Source organism: Trematomus bernacchii, unplaced genomic scaffold, assembly GCF_902827165.1.
Source record: "Trematomus bernacchii unplaced genomic scaffold, fTreBer1.1, whole genome shotgun sequence".
NCBI classification, from domain to species: Eukaryota; Metazoa; Chordata; class Actinopteri; order Perciformes; family Nototheniidae; genus Trematomus; species Trematomus bernacchii.
Genome location: NW_022987802.1, coordinates 199,434 through 208,823, shown reverse-complemented (window position 1 = coordinate 208,823; position 9,390 = coordinate 199,434).

Sequence of the window (9,390 nt, the reverse complement as noted above, 5' to 3'; positions counted from 1 at the left end):
TCATTTAACATAGACGCTCTCCTGAAAATGCACAGAATATGTGCTTTTTCAGGAGACTGTCAATGTTAAATGATATCTCGCAAAATGACTGACTAAAACCCCGGAATAAGTGTTTGAAAGGCGGGGAAAAGTTGTTTCAAATAGGCTGATACCTCCAGGACGCATAACATGGGTAAAAAGTGTGTTAAAAGGTCGGGGAACATGTTTCAAATGACAGCACACTGCTTCTGTACACACACTCCCAGGGGGAAGAAAGAGGGCACATTGGAGCACCACATTGACCGAGGAAAGAGTCCTCGAAACGTGGGTAAAGCTGTGTCAAACAGTGGGGTAACATGTTTCAAATGACAGCACACTGCTGCTTGTTGGCAGGCTGACTCACTTCACTTGTCTCACACACACCCAGGGGGGGAGAAAGAGCACACATTGACCCAGGAAGAGTCCTCAAAACACAGGTAAAAGTGTGTTAAACAGTGGGGTAACATGTTTGAAATGACAGCACACTGCTGCTTGTTGGCAGCCTGACTCACTTCACTTGTCTCACACACACCCAGGGGGGGAGAAAGAGCACACATTGACCCAGGAAAGAGTCCTCAAAACACAGGTAAAAGTGTGTTAAACAGTGGGGTAACATGTTTGAAATGACAGCACACTGCTGCTTGTTGGCAGGCTGACTCACTTCACTTGTCTCCACACACACCCAGGGGGAAGAAATATAACACTTGTACCCAGGAATAAGTGTTTGAAAGGAGGGGAAAAGTTGTTTGAAATAGTATAATATCTCCAGGGCGCATAACTGCACTTTACAAGCCAGGGAAGGGGCCAGAATCCTGGGTATACATTTTGTAAATAGTGCAATACCTCCAAGGCGCATAACTGCACTTTACAAGCCAGGGAAGAGGCCTGAATCCTGGGGTAAACATTGTTTAATTGTTTAAGTGTTTTTAAATGTATGGAACAGTGTTTTGTCTCTTTCAAAACTCTCCCGTCATTGGCCGGATACATGGGGACGATTTTATATTCACTATGACCGTTACTATTCCAGTGAGACGAAGTACGTCCGGGTGACGGGAGGGATCCCATGTTAATTTTGTCCAAAAACCAGAGCATTCCCTTATCCGTTGCACCAACCATCGGAGAAGGGGAAAAATCGGCCCGAAGCCCAGAACACCTGGTCCCTTCTCCCGTTGGCACTCTGTCATTTTTTTGACAATTTTTCAAAACTTCATTTTTGATTATTTTAAGATATAATTAAGCGTTTTCTTCACTTTTTTTTGCTTTCCACGGGTGGGGGCGCCTGGCACGCCGCCTATGAGCACCAAAATTCGGCCTGGATCATCCAGGATTTGTGGGCTAAGCTCCATAAACTGACTAAATCACCCAGAGAGGTCACCTTTCTAGCCCAAATATATATAATACAAATACATTAAAATAGTAAAAGGTGCACTTGTGCTCTGCATTACCCGGAATTTTATTTTCATAGCCCCATGATAGTGATTAAAAATCATTTTCATGGGAAAAAGTGTTAAAACGCCTGATTAAATTATATGCAGGACCCCAGTGAGCTCCAGACTATGTGCATTGTGTTGGGGAACCATATAAATGATAGAATAAATGCATTTAAATGCAAAAATAATGATTTTAAATCATTTTAGGGGGACAATTGTGGAGAGGAGCCTGAAAATGACTCTGCAGCACCCCGGATAACTACCACTTCATCTGGTTTAAATGTGGAGGTGATAGTGGCATTAACTAGTACCCAGTACTGGGAGAGAACCAGGCTACAGCACATGTCTTTTCAACCCAGGAAAGAGTGCTTGAAACGTGGGTAAAGCTGTGTCAAACAGTGGGGGTAACATGTTTCAAATGACAGCACACTGCTGCTTGTTGGCAGGCTGACTCACTTCACTTGTCTCACACACACCCAGGGGGGTGAAAGAGCACACATTGACCCAGCAGTAAGTCCTCAAAACACAGGTAAAAGTGTGTTAAACAGTGGGGTAACATGTTTGAAATGACAGCACACTGCTGCTTGTTGGCAGGCTGACTCACTTCACTTGTCTCACACACACCCAGGGGGGAGAAAGAGGGCACATTGGAGCACACATTGACCCAGGAAAGAGTCCTCGAAACGTGGGTAAAGATGTGTCAAACAGTGGGGTAACATGTTTCAAATGACAGCACGGTGCTGCTTGTTGGCAGGCTGACTCAGTTCACTTGTCTCACACACACCCAGGGGGAAGAAAGAGGACACATTGGAGCACACATTGACCCAGCAGTAAGTCCTCGAAACGTGGGTAAAGATGTGTCAAACAGTGGGGTAACATGTTTCAAATGACAGCACACTGCTGCTTGTTGGCAGGCTGACTCACTTCACTTGTCTCACACACACCCAGGGGGAAGAAAGAGGACACATTGGAGCACACATTGACCCAGGAAAGAGTCCTCGAAACGTGGGTAAAGCTGTGTCAAACAGTGGGGTAACATGTTTCAAATGACAGCACACTGCTGCTTGTTGGCAGGCTGACTCACTTCACTTGTCTCACACACACCCAGGGGGAAGAAAGAGGGCACATTGGAGCACACATTGACCCAGGAAAGAGTCCTCGAAACGTGGGTAAAGATGTGTCAAACAGTGGGGTAACATGTTTCAAATGACAGCACACTGCTGCTTGTTGGCAGGCTGACTCACTTCACTTGTCTCACACACACCCAGGGGGAAGAAATATAACACTTGTACCCAGGAATAAGTGTTTGAAAGGCGGGGAAAAGTTGTTTGAAATAGTATAATATCTCCAGGGCGCATTACTGCACTTTACAAGCCAGAAATAATGTTTAAATGGTCGGGGAAAGTATTTTTAAATGTGTGGAAGAGTTTTAGACAGTCATTTTGCACGAAATCATTTAACATTGACGCTTTCCTGAAAATGCACAGAATATGTGCTTTTTCAGGAGACTGTCAATGTTAAATGATATCTCGCAAAATGACTGACTAAAACCCCGGAATAAGTGTTTGAAAGGCGGGGAAAAGTTGTTTTAAAATAGGCTGATACCTCCAGGACGCATAACATGGGTAAAAAGTGTGTTAAAAGGTCGGGGAACATGTTTCAAATGACAGCACACTGCTGCTTGTTGGCAGGCTGACTCACTTCACTTGTCTCACACACACCCAGGGGAAAAAATATAACACTTGTACCCAGGAATAAGTGTTTGAAAGGCGGGGAAAAGTTGTTTGAAATAGTATAATATCTCCAGGGCGCATAACTGCACTTTACAAGCCAGAAATAATGTTTAAATGGTCGGGGAAAGTATTTTTAAATGTCTGGAAGAGAGTTTTAGACAGTCATTTTGCACGAAATCATTTAACATAGACGCTCTCCTGAAAATGCACAGAATATGTGCTTTTTCAGGAGACTGTCAATGTTAAATGATATCTCGCAAAATGACTGACTAAAACCCCGGAATAAGTGTTTGAAAGGCGGGGAAGAAAAGTTGTTTCAAATAGGCTGATACCTCCAGGACGCATAACATGGGTAAAAAGTGTGTTAAAAGGTCGGGGAACATGTTTCAAATGACAGCACACTGCTTCTTGTTGGCAGGCTGACTCACTTCACTTGTCTCACACACACCCAGGGGGGGTGAAAGAGCACACATTGACCCAGGAAAGAGTCCTCAAAACACAGGTAAAAGTGTGTTAAACAGTGGGGTAACATGTTTCAAATGACAGCACACTGCTGCTTGTTGGCAGGCTGACTCACTTCACTTGTCTCACACACACCCAGGGGGGGAGAAAGAGCACACATTGACCCAGGAAAGAGTCCTCAAAACACAGGTAAAAGTGTGTTAAACAGTGGGGTAACATGTTTGAAATGACAGCACACTGCTGCTTGTTGGCAGGCTGACTCACTTCACTTGTCTCACACACACCCAGGGGGGGAGAAAGAGCACACATTGACCCAGGAAAGAGTCCTCAAAACACAGGTAAAAGTGTGTTAAACAGTGGGGTAACATGTTTGAAATGACAGCACACTGCTGCTTGTTGGCAGGCTGACTCACTTCACTTGTCTCACACACACCCAGGGGGAAGAAATATAACACTTGTACCCAGGAATAAGTGTTTGAAAGGAGGGGAAAAGTTGTTTGAAATAGTATAATATCTCCAGGGCGCATAACTGCACTTTACAAGCCAGGGAAGGGGCCAGAATCCTGGGTATACATTTTGTAAATAGTGCAATACCTCCAAGGCGCATAACTGCACTTTACAAGCCAGGGAAGAGGCCTGAATCCTGGGGTAAACATTGTTTAATTGTTTAAGTGTTTTTAAATGTATGGAACAGTGTTTTGTCTCTTTCAAAACTCTCCCGTCATTGGCCGGATACATGGGGACGATTTTATATTCACTATGACCGTTACTATTCCAGTGAGACGAAGTACGTCCGGTGACGGGAGTGATCCCATGTTAATTTTGTCCAAAAACCAGAGCATTCCCTTATCCGTTGCACCAACCATCGGAGAAGGGGAAAAATCGGCCCGAAGCCCAGAACACCTGGTCCCTTCTCCCGTTGGCACTCTGTCATTTTTTTGACAATTTTTCAAAACTTCATTTTTGATTATTTTAAGATATAATTAAGCGTTTTCTTCACTTTTTTTTGCTTTCCACGGGTGGGGGCGCCTGGCACGCCGCCTATGAGCACCAAAATTCGGCCTGGATCATCCAGGATTTGTGGGCTAAGCTCCATAAACTGACTAAATCACCCAGAGAGGTCACCTTTCTAGCCCAAATATATATAATACAAATACATTTAAATAGTAAAAGGTGCACTTGTGCTCTGCATTACCCGGAATTTTATTTTCATAGCCCCATGATAGTGATTAAAAATCATTTTCATGGGAAAAAGTGTTAAAACGCCTGATTAAATTATATGCAGGACCCCAGTGAGCTCCCAGACTATGTGCATTGTGTTGGGGAACCATATAAATGATAGAATAAATGCATTTAAATGCAAAAATAATGATTTTAAATCATTTTAGGGGGACAATTGTGGAGAGGAGCCTGAAAATGACTCTGCAGCACCCCGGATAACTACCACTTCATCTGGTTTAAATGTGGAGGTGATAGTGGCATTAACTAGTACCCAGTACTGGGAGAGAACCAGGCTACAGCACATGTCTTTTCAACCCAGGAAAGAGTGCTTGAAACGTGGGTAAAGCTGTGTCAAACAGTGGGGTAACATGTTTCAAATGACAGCACACTGCTGCTTGTTGGCAGGCTGACTCACTTCACTTGTCTCACACACACCCAGGGGGGTGAAAGAGCACACATTGACCCAGCAGTAAGTCCTCAAAACACAGGTAAAAGTGTGTTAAACAGTGGGGTGGTAACATGTTTGAAATGACAGCACACTGCTGCTTGTTGGCAGGCTGACTCACTTCACTTGTCTCACACACACCCAGGGGGGAGAAAGAGGGCACATTGGAGCACACATTGACCCAGGAAAGAGTCCTCGAAACGTGGGTAAAGATGTGTCAAACAGTGGGGTAACATGTTTCAAATGACAGCACGGTGCTGCTTGTTGGCAGGCTGACTCAGTTCACTTGTCTCACACACACCCAGGGGAAGAAAGAGGACACATTGGAGCACACATTGACCCAGCAGTAAGTCCTCGAAACGTGGGTAAAGATGTGTCAAACAGTGGGGTAACATGTTTCAAATGACAGCACACTGCTGCTTGTTGGCAGGCTGACTCACTTCACTTGTCTCACACACACACCCAGGGGGAAGAAAGAGGACACATTGGAGCACACATTGACCCAGGAAAGAGTCCTCGAAACGTGGGTAAAGCTGTGTCAAACAGTGGGGTAACATGTTTCAAATGACAGCACACTGCTGCTTGTTGGCAGGCTGACTCACTTCACTTGTCTCACACACACCCAGGGGGAAGAAAGAGGGCACATTGGAGCACACATTGACCCAGGAAAGAGTCCTCGAAACGTGGGTAAAGATGTGTCAAACAGTGGGGTAACATGTTTCAAATGACAGCACACTGCTGCTTGTTGGCAGGCTGACTCACTTCACTTGTCTCACACACACCCAGGGGGAAGAAATATAACACTTGTACCCAGGAATAAGTGTTTGAAAGGCGGGGAAAAGTTGTTTGAAATAGTATAATATCTCCAGGGCGCATTACTGCACTTTACAAGCCAGAAATAATGTTTAAATGGTCGGGGAAAGTATTTTTAAATGTGTGGAAGAGTTTTAGACAGTCATTTTGCACGAAATCATTTAACATTGACGCTTTCCTGAAAATGCACAGAATATGTGCTTTTTCAGGAGACTGTCAATGTTAAATGATATCTCGCAAAATGACTGACTAAAACCCCGGAATAAGTGTTTGAAAGGCGGGGAAAAGTTGTTTAAAATAGGCTGATACCTCCAGGACGCATAACATGGGTAAAAAGTGTGTTAAAAGGTCGGGGAACATGTTTCAAATGACAGCACACTGCTGCTTGTTGGCAGGCTGACTCACTTCACTTGTCTCACACACACCCAGGGGAAAAAATATAACACTTGTACCCAGGAATAAGTGTTTTGAAAGGCGGGGAAAAGTTGTTTGAAATAGTATAATATCTCCAGGGCGCATAACTGCACTTTACAAGCCAGAAATAATGTTTAAATGGTCGGGGAAAGTATTTTTAAATGTCTGGAAGAGAGTTTTAGACAGTCATTTTGCACGAAATCATTTAACATAGACGCTCTCCTGAAAATGCACAGAATATGTGCTTTTTCAGGAGACTGTCAATGTTAAATGATATCTCGCAAAATGACTGACTAAAACCCCGGAATAAGTGTTTGAAAGGCGGGGAAAAGTTGTTTCAAATAGGCTGATACCTCCAGGACGCATAACATGGGTAAAAAGTGTGTTAAAAGGTCGGGGAACATGTTTCAAATGACAGCACACTGCTTCTTGTTGGCAGGCTGACTCACTTCACTTGTCTCACACACACCCAGGGGGGGGTGAAAGAGCACACATTGACCCAGGAAAGAGTCCTCAAAACACAGGTAAAAGTGTGTTAAACAGTGGGGTAACATGTTTCAAATGACAGCACACTGCTGCTTGTTGGCAGGCTGACTCACTTCACTTGTCTCACACACACCCAGGGGGGGGAGGAAAGAGCACACATTGACCCAGGAAAGAGTCCTCAAAACACAGGTAAAAGTGTGTTAAACAGTGGGGTAACATGTTTGAAATGACAGCACACTGCTGCTTGTTGGCAGGCTGACTCACTTCACTTGTCTCACACACACCCAGGGGGGGAGAAAGAGCACACATTGACCCAGGAAAGAGTCCTCAAAACACAGGTAAAAGTGTGTTAAACAGTGGGGGTAACATGTTTGAAATGACAGCACACTGCTGCTTGTTGGCAGGCTGACTCACTTCACTTGTCTCACACACACCCAGGGGGGTGAAAGAGCACACATTGACCCAGGAAAGAGTCTTCAAAACAAAGGTAAAAGTGTGTTAAACAGTGGGGTAACCTGTTTGAAATGACAGCACACTGCTGCTTGTTGGCAGGCTGACTCACTTCACTTGTCTCACACACACCCAGGGGGAAGAAATATAACACTTGTACCCAGGAATAAGTGTTTGAAAGGAGGGGAAAAGTTGTTTGAAATAGTATAATATCTCCAGGGCGCATAACTGCACTTTACAAGCCAGGGAAGGGGCCAGAATCCTGGGTATACATTTTGTAAATAGTGCAATACCTCCAAGGCGCATAACTGCACTTTACAAGCCAGGGAAGAGGCCTGAATCCTGGGGTAAACATTGTTTAATTGTTTAAGTGTTTTTAAATGTATGGAACAGTGTTTTGTCTCTTTCAAAACTCTCCCGTCATTGGCCGGATACATGGGGACGATTTTATATTCACTATGACCGTTACTATTCCAGTGAGACGAAGTACGTCCGGTGACGGGAGTGATCCCATGTTAATTTTGTCCAAAAACCAGAGCATTCCCTTATCCGTTGCACCAACCATCGGAGAAGGGGAAAAATCGGCCCGAAGCCCAGAACACCTGGTCCCTTCTCCCGTTGGCACTCTGTCATTTTTTTGACAATTTTTCAAAACTTCATTTTTGATTATTTTAAGATATAATTAAGCGTTTTCTTCACTTTTCTTTGCTTTCCACGGGTGGGGGCGCCTGGCACGCCGCCTATGAGCACCAAAATTCGGCCTGGATCATCCAGGATTTGTGGGCTAAGCTCCATAAACTGACTAAATCACCCAGAGAGGTCACCTTTCTAGCCCAAATATATATAATACAAATACATTAAAATAGTAAAAGGTGCACTTGTGCTCTGCATTACCCGGAATTTTATTTTCATAGCCCCATGATAGTGATTAAAAATCATTTTCATGGGAAAAAGTGTTTAAAACGCCTGATTAAATTATATGCAGGACCCCAGTGAGCTCCAGACTATGTGCATTGTGTTGGGGAACCATATAAATGATAGAATAAATGCATTTAAATGCAAAAATAATGATTTTAAATCATTTTAGGGGGACAATTGTGGAGAGGAGCCTGAAATGACTCTGCAGCACCCCGGATAACTACCACTTCATCTGGTTTAAATGTGGAGGTGATAGTGGCATTAACTAGTACCCAGTACTGGGAGAGAACCAGGCTACAGCACATGTCTTTTCAACCCAGGAAAGAGTGCTTGAAACGTGGGTAAAGCTGTGTCAAACAGTGGGGTAACATGTTTCAAATGACAGCACACTGCTGCTTGTTGGCAGGCTGACTCACTTCACTGTCTCACACACACCCAGGGGGGGAGGAAAGAGCACACATTGACCCAGGAAAGAGTCCTCAAAACACAGGTAAAAGTGTGTTAAACAGTGGGGTAACATGTTTGAAATGACAGCACACTGCTGCTTGTTGGCAGGCTGACTCACTTCACTTGTCTCACACACACCCAGGGGGGGTGAAAGAGCACACATTGACCCAGGAAAGAGTCCTCAAAACACAGGTAAAAGTGTGTTAAACAGTGGGGTAACATGTTTCAAATGACAGCACACTGCTGCTTGTTGGCAGGCTGACTCACTTCACTTGTCTCACACACACCCAGGGGGGGAGAAAGAGCACACATTGACCCAGGAAAGAGTCCTCAAAACACAGGTAAAAGTGTGTTAAACAGTGGGGTAACATGTTTCAAATGACAGCACACTGCTGCTTGTTGGCAGGCTGACTCACTTCACTTGTCTCACACACACCCAGGGGGGTGAAAGAGCACACATTGACCCAGCAGTAAGTCCTCAAAACACAGGTAAAAGTGTGTTAAACAGTGGGGTAACATGTTTCAAATGACAGCACACTGCTGCTTGTTGGCA